The sequence below is a fragment of the Trachurus trachurus genome, assembly GCF_905171665.1.
Source record: "Trachurus trachurus genome assembly, chromosome: 24".
In the NCBI taxonomy this organism is placed as follows: domain Eukaryota; kingdom Metazoa; phylum Chordata; class Actinopteri; order Carangiformes; family Carangidae; genus Trachurus; species Trachurus trachurus.
The window spans coordinates 20,456,156-20,473,940 of NC_139910.1; positions in this window are offsets into that span (position 1 = coordinate 20,456,156).

Consider the following 17,785-nt stretch of genomic DNA (forward strand, 5'->3'; position numbering starts at 1 on the left):
AGTCTGTTGGAGGATGAGGATGAAGAATCCTGTAACTCAACACTAACACAGTCTGGTGGTATGAGCCCAGATGATTCAGAGGAGATGACTATAAAAGAGTCTCTGGCATAGATTGGTACTAAACTGCTTCTTTTAAAACCCATTGATTTTACTCTTCATCTGTTGGAGACTCCTCTGCCCTGCCACCTGATGATCCTCTGCCATTGCGTCTGTTTCAGATGAATACTGCTGTATGAAGAGAACAAGCCCAAGTTATTGTGTTTTGAGCTTTATTTTGAAGCCACTGCATATCTTCCTGTGACAGCCTCACTTAGATATAAGTGACAGGTGGTAGGCTACTGCTCAGAGGGAATGGTTCTGGAAAACTATCCCTGCAGGATTTCATTACATTTATTTTCACTACATGTCTAATTTGATTCTGACGTTTGTCATCACCACTTGTGGTGCTTATTTCTGTGATATGTGTGTATGTGTCCAGTATAGAGTCCAGTGTACAGTAAAGTATCATGTTGTCAAACCTGTGTGTGGTTCGGGTTATGTCCTGAGCATCAATCTGTCATTTTATGTTCTGTCTACTGTTGTGTTGTCCGGTCTGTGTGTGTTTTCTCTGTTTGTGTCTAGTCTGGTGTGTGAGCAGAGTGAAGGTGGCAGGTCATGTGGGTCAGATAAAGTGAGTAATTTTCTCAATGACCAATCTGAGTGAAGCCGGTCTTTGTATTTGTTGATTGTTGTATGTGTTTGACCATTTAACAGTGAATGTTGTATTTGTCCCCTGAAGTTTGGACCAGAGGGGATTCATTCATTCTAACCAAACATCACCTGCATGTTTTGTTTGTTGATTTAGCTGCAGTTATCATATATGATGTAAATGTCTCTGATGTATTGACCTACTTACAATGTTCCTACTCATCTTGTTGAACCAATTAAATAAGATTGGACCAGTGTTTTGAGCAGTGAATTTGTGACAGTATTACACTCCTCCATGATATCAGCTCTGTTCAGCTTTTGACCACCAGATGGCACCCAGGCAGCAAAAACACATAGCAGCAGCTCCATATCAAGTGTAGCTGATGACAGATTTACTGATGGGAAACCAAGGTCTGTCAGATCCATCGTTTATCACAAGGCACAAGAATGAGTAGAAAAAGTAATTCCTTCTTGTGTAGACAAAGTTGTATGCTAGATTTCAGAGAGCACAACCAAATGTATGCATGGAAAATGCATACAACTTCAAATAATGCATGTAATTATAACTAGAAAAAGTATTTCCAAGAATGAAAATGGTGTGAATGCTGAAAGCAGCTGAATGCCATTGCCGAAGCAATGCTGAATGAGCTGAAAAAAATATTGAAACAATGATGAATTAGCTGAAGAAACTGCTGAAGAAATCTTGAAAAGGGCTGACGCTAAAGCTGAAACATATAACTTAAAAGGCTGAGAGATGAATGCCTTTCTAAGGGTGAAAAGCAGTAGAAAAGTTAAAAAGGTAGAAGAAAAGGCAGAAATCCTGCATGTTTAAATTTAACAGTTGAAGAGTTGATATCTGCAGCAAACCTGACAGGAAGGAAAACTGATAAACCAGCACTAACATGGCTGAAGCAATGGTTGAGAATAGATTAAAAGCATGTAAGAAAAGGGCTGATTTTGTATGAAATGGCTGGAAATTACTTGAATTATTGAAGATTAGTTATGAAGAAATGTAAAAGTTGTAAACTACTCAAATCTCTTGAAAACTGAGAGCTGAAAAACATTATTGAACCATTACTAATATATGTAGATGAAGCAATATCTGAAGGGTAAAAGTAGAACATGCAAGCAGGAGGCTGAATGACATGACATGGTGGGAAAATTCCTGAATTGTTTTGGATAAGTGTAAAAAATGTAAATGTGTTAAAAGTCTGAAAGCAGTAGACATATTGGAAATGCAGAGGAATTGAAGATTTAATTGTGAGCTAGAAACATGGGACAAAAAATCAGCTCCTACTTTTGATTGGTAGTCAATGAAGCCGGGCATACACTGTACGATTTTAGCCCGATTTTGAAAACATTTTTTTAGCCATTATTAGATAGTATGTGAGTGGGCTATAACAAAATTTCTCATAAATAATTATGACTCTTGATAAACAAGGATACATCCTGAGACTACTGAGTGGAGGAGCTGGGATTACCCAAGTGATATTTTCATGTTGGGGACAGAAAGGTGATACTTTCCATGAGACAGTATTCTAGCCATGGAAATATAATATACAATGCACAGTCCTCTGCCTGGCACTGACATGTACATTTTGAGTAGAATTGACAAGCTCATCCTATGATGAATGGGAGTAATGAAAGCAGTAAAGATTCTAGCTGTAAGTGAATGGAGACCCTGGCCAGAAGAGAGCGCTGAGCAGTCTGACAGAAGTCTGAGAACAGACTACTTCTGGATGATTTAATCAGGCAGCTCAGCCCCTTAGCTAAGTGCAAAGACGTGCCCATCCCTGTGTGTTACACCAATTTTCTGCACACACATGATGAGGGATGAAGGAATTTGTCATCATTTGCATCGTTCCATAAAGATGGAGCTGCAGCCAGTTATGGCTCTGGGGCTTGTCATTTCCCAGGGGCATTTTGTAGAGGGAGATTGCGTGAATTTATTTTTTTATTATTGTAAACAAAATCTCAAGTCAAGTCAGTTTTATTTACATAGTGCCAATTCACTACATGAGTTCACTAGAAATGGCACTATAAATTCACTCAGTTCATAGACCCAACAGATCCGACAAAGAGCAAGTGCACATGGCAACAGTGGTGAGGAAAAACTTCTTTTAAGAGGCAGAAACCTTGAGCAGAACCAGACTCATGTTGGGTGATTATCTGCCTTGACTGGTTGAGTTGGAGAGGAAGAGAGAGACTATAATCTGTTGGATGTCTGGATGTGAGGTACATTCTACTGGGGAAGAACTGGCAGCTATATTAGCAGCCTGCTACCCGCCTCATAAGATAATCAGCCAGTCACTGTACACCTTCAAAATATGATAAATATTTTTGGAGGACAAATTTTGGTCTTTAAATATAATATTTGTAGATGTTTCAGAAGATGAATACATAATTTGTTGAAACGTTAAACCACAACACTGCTTTTGCGAACGCATTAAAAAAAAAAAAAAAGTAAATTAAAAGACAGCATGCTTCTTGTCACTTTCAACAGATTTTTTTATTATTTATCAAATTTTTCTTTCTGTCTATGCTGATATTAAAAAGTACACTGTTGTCCTTGTCATTCTGAATGAATCTATGAATGAATGAATGAATGAATGAATGAATGAATGAATGAATGCATTTTTTATTTTCGTGTCATGCCACCACTGTGGCCCATCCCATGGGATTACAAGACACATTTAATGACAAATACACAAAAAAAGACTAGACAGTCCTTCCTGTTGGTGTTACCTGCCACACAGGTGTGACATAGCCTAAATAAACAATTTAAGATCACTTTCAGTATTCAACTATATATCGCCCTTCGTCTCATAGCCCAAGCCTTTTCAAGAAATAAAGAAAATGCAAATATATTCAACTGAAAAAAAGATGTTTTAGCTTCTCAGCATCGTCTAACCACACAAATTCGTTATTTGAATACCTACATTTTTTGTCTTAAGGAGTCATAGGAAGGACAGTAGAACACAAAATGAACTTCATTCTCCACCTCTTGGATGTCACATACATTACAAATTCTATCGTCTTCTGCTGTGTATATTACCATCTTGTAGTATGTTAGGCCATATGGCCACAGCAACCATTTTGAATCAGTCAACACACACCCATGTAGTACACACAGACACACACACCTGTCGCAGTAACAGGCTCATCTCCCTGACCTGCAGAGCAGAAAGATCCAGGAAATCCTTCATTCCTGCTGCCATCAAGATGCACAATGCCATTTGTTAGGCTATACACCTTTACTTTGTATTTATATCATTATTGCTCTGTGTGTGTTTTATCTTTTTTGTCATGTGTTATTGTAAGGCAAGGCAATGTTATTTGTATAGCCCGTAACAGTTTGTCTCAAAGGGCTTTACATGGCATCATAACAACATCCTCTGCCCTTAGACACTCACATCCACTGAGGAAAAACTCCAGGGAAACCCCTTTTAACAGGGAAAAATTGTAAGCTGTTGGACGACTTGAATTTCCCTCCAGGGGGGTGAATAAAGTATTTTTCTATTCTATTCTATTCTATTATATACCTAAATATGCGTGAATTAGTCACTGCGTGTTTTACTCTTATTTTACATTGTGAATAAATGTATTTTGTTAGCTACTTCATGTTGAGCACACTGCTCCTTCAACAGTTACTCACTGTTGGTGTTGTGATTTTGGTTGCATTTACTAAGTTAATTGAAAATGAGAGTTCCATTATTAGTAATAATTTGAGGATTGAACCAACATTTTCAATCCTCTCCTGCTTAAGGAGGGACTTAATAAATGCAAGTCAATATCAATACTTGTAATATAAATATTTCCTGCATTTATGATAGTCATTGGAGCTATCACTTGTTGCCAGTGTAGATGGACACACAGCCTTATCACTCTTGTTTGTCAAGACAATCTATACCACAAGAGGGCAGTGGTGTGTCACTGGGTGCAGCCTGAAATAAACCCATCCTCACACACAAAGATGAGCCACCATTTAGAAGACAAGCAATAGCCTAATTAGGCTACTTAACAACTCTTTATAGTAACAATATTAACACTTAAGCTATTATAGTATTTAAGAGATTTCCTCTGTTTCCAACACCAGCTATGAGAAACAATAAAAAGGTATTTTTGAGAGGATCTTCCTTCCTTCTCCTTGTCTAAGTTGCTGCTGTGCTGAGGATTTGCTTACACCCAATCACCTCACTCTTGTCCTTCCAATTAATTCTTACCCATGACCAGTCTCATCTCCTCTGACATGGCAAGACAGGGCCGGCCATGATGGATGTGACATTAATGGGAAATGAAGCCGGGGAGATGCGATGCCCCAGTCCAATAGTGGCATTTGTCACTGCCCCGGTCATGCAGATTGGGCCAGCCTTGCCCGCTGACTAAGATTAATGATGACGGTGGCCCTGTCTTTGTCTCACAGTATGTGGCTTCTCCGGCACAGCACAGTTTCCAAACATGACCTATCTCATATTAACCCTGCACAGATCAACACACAGCAGGCAGCCTGCCATGTAAATATGGGCTCCCATTGCATTGCTTCCTGTCATACCCAGTGTGTGTGAATAGTGATGGGGGTGTCTTGGTTTTAATGAATTCATTGACAAATATCTGATTCAATGCCGTGATTATATATTCTGAGAGTTAAAGCAATGACAGCTTGATTAAAGGTGTGTTATGAAGCAGCTGGTCAATGTTTGGACTGGTGTACAGTTTACTAGGAGGACCATTTCCGGCTTTGTGATAAAGAAATTGAATAACCTTAAGCATCATGCACTGCTGCACAGAAAATGGCTTTTCCCTGACAGATGAGGAAGCTGGGGCAGGCTCAGATGGAAGGGGGATTGGGCTGGTTGTATAAGACTTCGGGGATGCAGCACATTGCCCTGGTCATCCATCATCCACTGACACATCCACTTATATGTGCACCACACATACATACAGAGGCAATCTTCTGTTTGATCAGCTGCCTGGCGATTCCTAGACACGTCTATGCCTGCTCCGTCTCCGTCTCTGTGTCTGTCCCAGTCCAAGTCTCTGTCTGTGTTCTGTCTCTGTCCTTCTCTCTTTCTCTGTCCCTATTCTCTGTCATAGCCTCTCTTTCTCTCTCCTTGCTTCTGTCTGTGCTCTATGTGTGTGTGTCCCTATAGGTTTCTGCTCTGTCTCTGTCTGTGTGATCTGTGAACTTCACAGTCAACAATTGCGTATCCAGGAGTTGTACAGTGATTTTGAACCATTATTTGAAAACAAAATGTATTTGTAGGATTATGTGTAGCAATTTGTAAGTGTGCTCCTCATGTTCTATTGGTGCATACCATTTCCCCAGTTGTCGACCACTGTCATATATTTCTATCTATCTACGGAAGCCGAGAACGACCACGTCCATTTCTTTTTTTATTACCGTTTTACCCACTTATTTTTCATTATCTCAACATAACAAAGTCTGTTTTCTCGTGATAACTAGTTATTATTTTGTTATCTCAACATAACAATGTCCGTTTTTGTCGTGATAACTAGTTATTATTTCTTATCTCGACATAACAAAGTCCGTTTTCTCATCCACTTATTATTTTGTTATCTCGACAAGGACCGTTTTCCCGTGATAAGTCAGTTTTCTCGTGCCAACTGCTTATTATTTCGTTATTTTTGACCACAAACACTGACATTTTCTTCTACCTTAATGCATAGGCATACCTTTGTATGTTAGTTGGGGCCTTAGGTCAGGCTTGTCATAATCATGTATTATTCTCCAGTAGTCTAGGGTCCAGTATCCTGGAGATTTGGTTTTCACAGAACCTCGCTCTAACTGATCTACACTAGAGCAGGTGACAGTCTCTTGACTTAATTAAGGAGGTCAGGTGGTGTAATTTGGGAAATATGTTTGAAATTACGACGCTTTACCAAGTCTGTTGGACTGTCGAGGATGGGGGCTGGGCAACTCGATCAGGGAAAGAGCTAAGGGGACTGTGTTGGGTTGTTATTTAGTATTCTTGACCCCTTTGTGGCAGGTAGATTGTTCCCAAAACAACATTCCTGTGGTTGATTTGGTACATGTCCAATAAGAAGCCCAGGAAAAAGGGGGACAACACTGTCTCCAGTGGAGTTTGGAAGAAGATAAACAATGACGTCTGCCAAGATGGTCTCGGTGAACACGCCTAATGTGGCCGGGGTGGTGGAGCAGGGAGATCCTGAAGTGTCCCAGGGGGATAAGAATGTTGATTAAACATGTGTTCAGCCTTGGATATGGGGCAATTGGATGTGGAGCAAATGTCAAGCGTTTGTATAGTCGGATCAGTGGAGGGAGCCAAGGTGGCGCAGATGAGGCACTGGGCACACATACGCCCACTGTGAGGCCAACTTCTTTGTCTGTGGTGGTTAAAACAGGAGTATGGAGCAGTGAGCAAGAAGTGCGTGGTATATGCCTCCATGCTCCAGTGAAAAAGACTAGACACCCCGTTGAGGTTTCCAAAATTGACACACTCCGTTGCATCCTGTCCATTAGATCACAAACTTGATCTGGGACCCAGGAAAACCTTGGAGTCCAACCCTCACCAGGAATGTGTTTGACCTTGTGCTGAGATTGTAGACACAGCTCTCACTTTGGTTGCACAGGGACCGAATGGCTCATATAAGTGAGCCTGGTATATTCCTGAAGTACCCCTACACCCCAGGGACACAGGCATAAACTGCACTCAGGTCCACAAAACATAACCACATATAGGGTGGCTGGTTAAACTCCAACCCTCTTAGAACTTCTGCGAGGGTAAAGGGCTGATCCACTGTTCCTCATCCAAGACAGAATCTGGATTGTTCCTCCTGAATCTGAGGTTTGATAGTTGGTTGGTTTGACTCTGTCTGAGGTTTGACAGCGTGTGCCCCTGTGGAGCACACACTTGATTGATTTCCATCTGTCATCTTTGAGAGTCACATAATTTTCTTGCATATTGTCCTCAAATTAAGGAGAAAGTCGCTTTATTTCCTCCGGCAACTGTCCAAATTTGATGACACACATTGAACACGTCTGCATTCTCACATGAAGTCTATTTCAGTGCAACCTATTGTATGACTCTGCCTCTACCTGGTGGTCACTACTGACAATACATATGAGAATTTTATACATTTTGTATGCAATGCAGCTGTTTTGACTGGACTCAGTCAGGACTGTTGTTGATAGACAGAGAACCCTCTCCATAATATTCTGGTAGGTCAGAGAAGCAACTACAGCACCAACTATCTGTCCATCGAAAGAGGTTCTATTGTAAAGAAAAAATAATAATAAAATAGAAAACTGGATCTTGGAAGCTGGATCACCAAACTAAAACATATTAGTTCCAATGTGCTCACAGGAACCCAGTCTTTGGTCCAGACTGAGATATTACATGGATGCATTTTCATACACAGATCCATGATTGTCTGTCTATGAATATTCTCATTCATCCAGGTCATTGTTCTCTCTCTTTCTCAAATTGAATCGTAGGCAACTGGACTTGTAGTAGGAAGACGTTTCACTTCTTATCCAAGGGGCTTCATCAGTTATAAGAAAAAGACTAAGCCTAAGTTGACAGTACACATTTGCATTGCATTGCAGTATTTAATATTTATCTCATTGCACTACGACCTCATTGTTTATTTGCACGACCCTAACTGACCATCGTTAATCCACCAGCCAATTTACTTATTTATATTGTACTTGTATGCGTGCTCCGTTATATAAATATGTGTGTACAAACAAGTGACGATAAAGAAATTCCTTGTATGTCTACATACCTACTTGGCAAATAAATGCAATTCTGATTCTTCTGATAATGGAATAGTGATGTTATAATGAACCAAACAAACTGCTAATTTTCAAACAAATTAAACAGAAGCAGACCCCACAGTCTGTTGCTTTTTGTGTCCCCGGAAACACTTAATTTCCTTTTCTTTTCTTTTTTTGCAGTAAGTTCATGTACAGGTATTCGCATGTGTTTTCTTAACTGTACATGTTGTATCTGTATGTGATGTCACCACTGTTCAGACTGTACAGATTCTACTGAAATATTTTTGAACCACACCTAAGAGGTTCAGGTCTCGTGCAGCAGCGCGCATGGAGCCCTCCCTCTCTTTGCTTGAGGTCCACAGGACAGGAGAAGCTCTGCTCCTTTGGCTTTATGTTGCTCACATTTTCATCCTTTGTATTGTATGCCCTAGATGTAAACCATGTGCGTTTTTTAATTTCTCCCAGTCCAATCTAATGAGCATCATCTCTGTCTGGGGATGCTGGCTGCGGCTCTCCAGTCTCCTTTGTGTGGCTGGACAGGTGTCTAACTGAATGATGAATGACCCTGTTTTTCCCCACATAATTGGCTCCTTGCTGTTTGGCCTCAGACTGGCTACATGTCCGCTGGGCAGTCACCTCCATCTGTCAATCACCAACCTGCTGCTGCTTGGCTGGACCTCTGATAGCTATGCTAATGCACACTCCTCATACACCATTGGCTGAACCTGCACTGGTCCAAGCTAATCCATTAAAGCTGTGACAGTAATAATCTCCCCCCAAACACGGGGTTCCCAGTGTGCTAAACGTTATTTGACCGTTCCTGTCACGTTGGTGCTGCCAGGCGAACCAGCATGGTGATGGATGAGCCTGGCCCCAGCTTGCTCATTCATCACCTGCTGACTTGTGTTTGTGTGCTGTTTCAATAATTTAAAGGTTCCTGTGATTTTTGATTGGTTTCAATTAAGTTGTGCCTCCTTTGTGTTAATCCTGAGTTGTGAAGTTCTTCCCTCCTGTATCTGTATATGGAGCAGAAGTAATGTGATGAAATATCAATGTTAGGTAAATATCAATGTACTAGAACCTCAGTTCAAACCCTTTATCATATTCTCTTTGACACTGTCAATTTTCAGTGATATTATATGAGGATTTATTTTATCTCTAGAAAGCTCTATCTCCAAAGTCCAACTCTGAATTGGCTCTATAGGGTGCTGCTTCAATCAGTCAATTAGCACTTTGAATCCACACAAGAGGACCAATTATTGATTATTGAGAGCTAGACAAATTCTGTGTTAGATCTTACTAAGGGGGTTAAGATTAAAGGTTGCTGATCAGAAGAACCAGGACCCACAACAGCGGAACCAGAGACCACATCAGAGGAACCAGGGACCACACCAGAGGAACAACTTTGTTTGCCTAATCTTATAAAACTGAATTGGTGTCCTTATCATCCTTTTCCCACAGAATGAGAACAACATACTTTTACTTAATCAAAGTCAGCATTTCTGGTATAAAATAAATCCACTTGCCAAGTGGTCATTGACCTCTTGGCGAAATGGTTAGCAAAAGGGCAGGCCAGAACAACATCGGTCACATTGGTGCCGTGACCCGAATGCCCTGGGTGGAGTGAGTTTAGGGGGGTGAGTGTAACCGAGGTCCGCGGGTAAAGTCACAGTCATGAGGTACCAGTCAGGAGAAGTGACGGCGTGTGACGGTTAGTGGTACTGAAGTTAAATTCACTCACCCATAAAAATCCACTTGCCAAGTGGTCATTGACATTTTAGGGGTTGGACAATCCACAAACTGATGAAACTCAGCCATGACATGATTAAAGTCTTCCGATATAACAAAAAGAGCTTTGGTGTGCTGATGTGTGTACAATCTCACATGCTGCTCCAGCTAGAAGTTCCAAATCACGGCAGCACAGAGTGCCCTTAACAGTTAGATGAGAAGGAGTTTTGTGTTTTGTTACTTGACACTGTGACAACCCCAAGTGGGTGTGGTTGTTTGTGTGTGTTGCCCCTCTGGCTCTCTCCCTTCCCGTCCCAGAGAGGGCGGGGCCACATCGTTAAAGCCATGTGGAGAACAGTTCTGTCTCTCTCTTCCCATTCCCGGCCTGGCACCCTGCAGCTCACCTGTTGCTCTCCTTATTGTTTTTAGTTTGCATCCAACACTCATATACAGCCATGATGCACCCGCACACACCGTTGACCTCCCTCACTACAGATATAGGTTGTATCTTGTAATTGTTAGTTTGTTAAATAAATATTATTTCCGGCATCTTCCCTCTTGCGTTTTGTTTGTCAGAGATCTGAGCCAGTTCTGACAACACCATGAATCCTCCACAAGATGACATTCTCAAATGTCTTGTTTTGTCCACAAACCAAACAGATACTCAGATTTATATCATAAAGTAATGGCAAATTGTAAATGGTCTGTATTTATATAGCGCTTTACTATACCTGCAACGATACCCAAAGCGCTTTTACATCGTGCATCGCATTCACCCATTCACACACACATTCACACACTGATGGCGGTAGCTGCCATGCAAGGCGATAACCACGACCCATCAGGAGCAAGGTGGGTAAAGGTGTCTTGTCCAAGGACACTACGGTAGCAACCAGTATCAGTATCAAAGAAGCCAGAAATGTTCACATTTAAGAAGCTGGAATCAGAGAAATTTACTTTTTTTTCTCTCTCAAAATAAAAACTACCCAAAACGATTATTTGACTATTAAAATAGTTGACGATTAATTTAATAAAATAATTATATTTCAATTAATCGATCAATTGTTGTGACTCTACTCCCATGCAGTCAAATTATGAAGACATTTTTAGAATTATCACTTCTAAAGCACTACATGGTCAAGCACAGGGCTACACACCTACTTCACCACCAGGCCTCTGAGGTACTCAGGTACCTACCCCCATTTGAACTAGGATGTGCAAACTCTGTTAATACACAATTCCTCCTTTTCAGTATGTTCTCCATCTATGTTTTATGAATCAATTGTTTGCTGCTGGTGCATTTGCCAGCCTTCTCTACAGAGCTAATATGGATAATGGAATTAAAATCTTTGCTTCTACCCCGTAAACAAAACAATTGCCGTTGAATTTCTCCACAGGGCGAGGAGGCCGCGAGGATCTAAATCGTGGGTGAGGGCAGCAGGATCAGGGGTTGAAGATTTGTCCTAACTATAGTGTGAGGAGCCGTGCCAGAGACTGGACAACAGTGACAACACAAATGTCAGGTGAAGAACCTGGGACGACATGTGTCACTTTGATTCCAGAGCAGAGGCCAGCGCTGCTAGTTCAGTGTCCAGCATGCCTGTCCGAATTCTCCTCTGTATCCCCCTAATCTGAAGGAAAACATTTCTATCCAGAGCCAGATGGACAGGACTGTGGGGGAAGAAGGGTCTGGCTGACAGAAACCACTGATTTCTTTGTAAACCTAAGGGAACTGGACATGATCCGGGTTTGAAAGAAATATCTTCTAGGGGGGGACACCACTGCTGAATGAAGCCACACTACTAATGAACATACTACTGTATATCCTGACTGCTCTTACTTAATTGTATTTGTGCTTGAGCCTCTTGAGTCAATAATCATGTTTAAATAAATATCAAGGATGAATAGAATTTGATTTTTTTTAAATCAATGACTAAATTATCATAAATTATTAATCACATTGTAATTCTCAGATCAGAATCACAGTTCTCAAAACATAAAATTTTCCAACATACATAAGAGTTTCTTATTGTATTTGTACAAACTGTTGATGCATCAGACATCTGACAACTCAATTAGATTTATTAGATTATGACCAGTCCAGACGGTTTCTGCACATACGGCAAAATGTATGGAGCCCCAGACACAAGGAAAAAATAAATAGATTATGGCCACAGTATAGATATAACGTGCGCACAAAGTACAAATTTGTTCCAGTGAAATAATTTGTGGCCACAAAATATATATAGCGTGCGCACTAGTAGTTACTTATTGTGGCCATGACATACTGTAGGTATAACGTGCACACGAAATACTAAAACATAATATAGCTATTACGGAATTCCTGGACAGCTGGGTAAGCAAATCGAGCGTCCCTAGAAACTGCAGTAGCCTATGTGATGTCCAAGGTGGTCTTTTCTTTTTCTGTTCTTGTCAAAATCAACAGTTATTAAATTACGCTGAACACTTTATTACAGCTGACATATCACCCAAACTTTGTATCCTTGTTACTATACACGTTGTTTTGTTGTGCCAATGTGTGGTCGTAGACGCATGTCTGTATAGGAGCTGCAGCCCTGCACACACAGGACACTTTTCAAGTAGAGCTGAGGGGTGTAGCTACTACTGAACGAGGTCTTATTCATGTGTCAGAAGCTCAGCTGAGGGCATAGACGTCTGAACTATAGGGTGCCGATCCCCGCACTCCATCAGCCTCCCTACCCACAGCATTACGCTTAAAAAATAAAATAAAATCTGTATTTAAACTCAATTTGTCTGACTTACATTTATTTCATATAATGCATGATGGACTTGCAGCCTTGAGGAGCTCCAGTATTGAGAACAACTGTGAATGAGTAGTTAGTTTTAACTTGTCTGTCCGAGGTCTGCCTGTCAGAAAGTCATAAATCCACCTGCACACGGTATTACAGAGGCCCAGGTCAGCTTTAACACTAGTTTCGATGGCACAATAATGTTAAAGGCAAGAGCTATAATCCATAAAAAACATTCTGACAATCATTTTTGCACTCAAATGTTTAAGCACAGTATGAATAGACAGTAATACAAGCATCCTCAACAGATCTGTCAGATCCAATTAGGCATACACAAATTTATCAACAAGGGTAAGACAAGCTAATAACATTGCTGGAGCTGGAGGAGGTTTCCAGGGAGAGGGAAGTCTGAGCATCCCTGCTTAGGACTGCTGCTAAGCAGAAGAACATGGATGGATGGATGCATTCCTGGAAACACAGGACCAAAACGATGTCATTGCTAACCTACATGCATCCATTCTTAAAGGGATAGTTCAACATTTTGGCAAACTGACCCATTCGTTACCTTTAATTGTTGGTGCAAGCTGTTTTTAGAACGGTGGAGCTGCTCAGAGCTACACTACATTAGAGGCTAATGGGATTTCTTGGTTTCCCTCATCAAACTCATCAAATACACAATCCAACAACTCCAAAACGCTCTCATGGACAAGTTGTGACCTGCACATTCACCACGCTACGAGATAATAACAGAACGTTTGAGATGGAGTTGTTTTCGAGGTAAATTCATGCAAAACTGCTGATGCGCGTTGCCTTCGGGAGCAGTTTTTTGGCAGACTTTGCATTTCCCTAGAAAACAACTGCGTCTCTTAAAAGTGTTCAGAAATGGCCGTTTGTCGCGCCTCCTTCTACGAGTTTCCACGAGTTACAGCATGTTTTATCAATTCAATTCAATTAAAGGTAGGGTTGGAGATTCTGGAAAAAGTTATAGCAGGCCACATTTTGAAATTCAAAAGTCAAAAGTCCCAGACCCTTTCCTCAGACTGCTCTCTGAAGCCACGCCTTCACTTTTTCATAGGTGAAGACACCCAACGTGCACTGCAATGATTATTTTGACCATTTTCAGATGTACACTCTGTACATCTGAAAATGGTCAAAATAATCATGGCCATGGTTGTGGTACATATTACCAAACTCTCACCTGAGCACACACACATACACTCTATATTCCCCACCCACACACAAGACTTTAAAAATTGAAAGCAAACATTAGACACAACACTTACATCAAGTGAGGGACTGCTATGGAAATATATAGCTAGCTAGCTTGGAATGGGGAAATCACTCTTTTTTTTCACCATTTTCATCATTTTTCTTAACATTTTCTAGCACACTGTCGTTTGTGCAAAAATAATTGTCAGCCTCTTGTAGGGCCTGTCCCATCTTCAACCCAACCCATAGGACCCCTGAGCATGTACCCAGCAAATGGGCATATTTTAGTTAAAAGGTTCACAATTTTGTAAAAAGAAACGAAGCGGCATTTCTTTCTTACTTTTTTATGGTTCTCTGGTTTGTTTTCAGGTGATGTCTTGTTTCATATACAAGAAACCTTAATTGCAAATACATGAAACAGTATTTTTTTCCCCCTCCTAAACTTTGTGGGCATTTGTCCATAGAATTACTGATTAGGCCTACTGAGATCTTCCTGGGAAGTAAACCAGAGGACTCTGATTAGTATGATCAACTTGACATGAACAGCAGAAACACAGCTAACACATCAACTAGCACAGACTGTACTGTATATTTATTGAGCAGTGCTCCCATATCTGCATCTTTGTGAGCATTATTGGCAAAAAAAAAAAAAAAAAAAGTGTTCAGTCGAGAAGGAATGATGAAATACATTAAACAGATGAAAAAGGTCCTTCTACTTTTGTTTTTAGTAATAATAATACTAGCTGTTTTGTATCCACTGACTTATCTAGTCTGCTTCAGAAATCTTGTTTAATTACTTTGAAATGCTGGTGTTATAGAATCATGTGTTTAAGTCAGTCTGTTAGTGGACACAAAAGAGTACAAAAATAATGGTAATATGGTGCGAAAAATGCTCTGAATGGTATAGGCTGGAAGTTAGTAAAGTAAAAATGTATTTACAGGTCTAAAATATGAGAATATATGGACAGAACTGGAATATGTGGCCGGGAGAACAAACAGCGACGGTAACAGGTCACGTCCCCATTCCCCAAATTTCGACATGCTTTGTATACCATAAGTCCAACAAATACAGACACATCAATCATTATTATTATTTACTAAATAGGCTGTGGCTAAATTCACCTTAAAAAGAGTCCTAATATCTGGAAAAACAATGTTGCAGCTCTCCAAACTGTTACCCCAAACCCTTTACACTCCCATGGAATTATCAGAATTGCACAGTGCCGTCTTTCGTGATATTTTCACACCAGGCTACTGTAAAAGCTACAGATAAATGAATCAAGGTAAATTTTTACATCAAACCCACATCCATGCCATGTAAAACACCCGTTATTTTATTCGCAGTCCAGCCAGGTGCCTAATCAGATGGGACAGAATTCCTCCCATAGTCTGGCTGTTTGTGAAGCAACATCAAAGAACATCACTTCAAAATAAAAGAGCTGCGAAATGTAATGGGTCATAGTAAAATGACGACTTGTCAAAAATAAAATAAAAAGTAGTGATTTTCGATTTTTCTACAACATTTTTCAAGAAAATCACGAGATGGAATTTAATAATGAGAACTCATCCCAGCACTGGTACAGGGTGTTTCTAATCTGTGCTTTATATTTCACATTTTTAAACTGACAGTGAGATTTTCATTCAATGTTTCCTGTGGTTTGTGAGTCCCCGCAATATTTCTGAAATATTCAATAATTTATAATTAGCTACATTATTGTGGTGTAATGTGTTTAAACGGGTTGTACATAAACACAGAGCTTGTTCTATACCCCAGTATCTAAAGCGACTCGAACATAATCGTGCTCATGCTGCTGTTGCCGGGTGTGTTCATCGTGTGATGCAGCTCTCCGCTGAAGCTCTGACCCATATTTCATGTCGACAGGATCGTGCTTTTTCCGGCAGCCTTCACAATGGATTTATGTAAAGTCGACAGGGCTGAATGAATCAGGCCTGAGACGAGCATTCTCAGGCATTAGCTCGATCGCCGTTTATTCTGAGGCCTGTGAGATGATGAAGGTGATTTTCGTTAGTGGCATTTAAAAAACACGTTTTATCCGTTGTTACCACGAAACAAAAACTCTTAGAAAATCGAATGATCAAGTGAACACATGGGAATCTAACCAATTATCCCGCAAGAGATTTTTCTGGAGAGAGGAAACTCGATTCACTGACCGCGATCATGGTTTTATTCGATTGCATTCAGGCGGGTCTGTGAAAACAGAACATTATTTTACATGAACGCTATTAGTTGCAGTCACGGTGGAGAGAGGCCCAGTGGGTCGGACTAACAGGCCTGCTGCATGGGGCTGTCTGACTCGAGTGATGACGAGAAAGGAAAAGGAATAACAGACAGACAGAGAGAGAGAAGAGTGTGACGGCAGCTGAGGCAAATCGGACTAATACTCATCCGTTGTAAATAAAAATAATTATCATAACAAATTATATATTATATTTCTAATAATAAAAGGTATGGTTTTATAAATTGGAATTAATTTATCAGAGCATAACAATGATGACAATGATTATAATATGCCTCATAATCATAACAGCAAGAAGACAACATTATTATTGTTATTATTTATTTATTTAGAAATGGTAAATGGTATAAAGTCAAATCCTGCCGGTATTACTCACAGAGCGCGCGATCAGATACGTTGCTTGACAATTCAAATGAACAATCAATAATCATAAACGCTGAAATGAGAGGTCATTATCTGCTGACAGTAATTTGTGAGTTGTTTCATTTGTTCATGTTCCTAATAAGTTTGGAGACAGAGAACGACAAGTCTGTATTCAGCATTTTAATTACTCTAAATGGGGCGCGCGGACACCGGCGCGAGCACATACACACCAACTGGGAGTAAAAGCTGCCACCTAAGCTGATTTGACGTGATCATCCATCATCCATGTCACCATCCATCCATGCAAAGCAGACAAATACAGTGGAGCCAGAGCTTAGTGACCTGCTCCTTGAACTGCACTGCAGCTTCAACCACTCTGTCTGTCCCTGCTCTGACCTTTGTCCCTGTGATAATAATATATCAGGACACTGCGCTGTGTTTGTCTTCCTCAGGTAAGTCTTTATTTGATCTTAGTGCAGACCAGACTTCTTCTGTGTTGTGGTGCTATACCAGACTATTTAAAACATTGTCCAAAAAAGGGAGGTGAGTTCGCATCTGGTCCTATTCCCCGAGTCTGTTCAGCCCAGGTTTCAGAACAAGTGCATTTGAACAGAAGACAGAGAGGTGCAGTGAAGAACAGAAACAGTCACATCGGGTTTTCTTTTTTACAAAATCTTTTAAAAACGTAACAGGAGCTCATCTAAAGACTAATAACCACAAACATGAAGAGAAAAGGCCAGATGAAGGGCACAAATCTACACACAATAATTACACATCTCACATGTCCCACAGTGTTTTCTATCCTGTGAAGGGGAAGGATGTGGTGGGGCAGAACTTTTAAAAGGAGAGGAACGGGGAGCTTCTTCTTCGTAGAAAAATAAATAAATAATTTAATGGAAATGGAGGAGATAGTATGTCACACTGCTTCCTTTCTCTGGTGTGGTTCCCAACAGCCTGAAGACTCCACCACGCCTCTCTCACACAGTCTGTCTTCACTGTAAAAGTTCAAG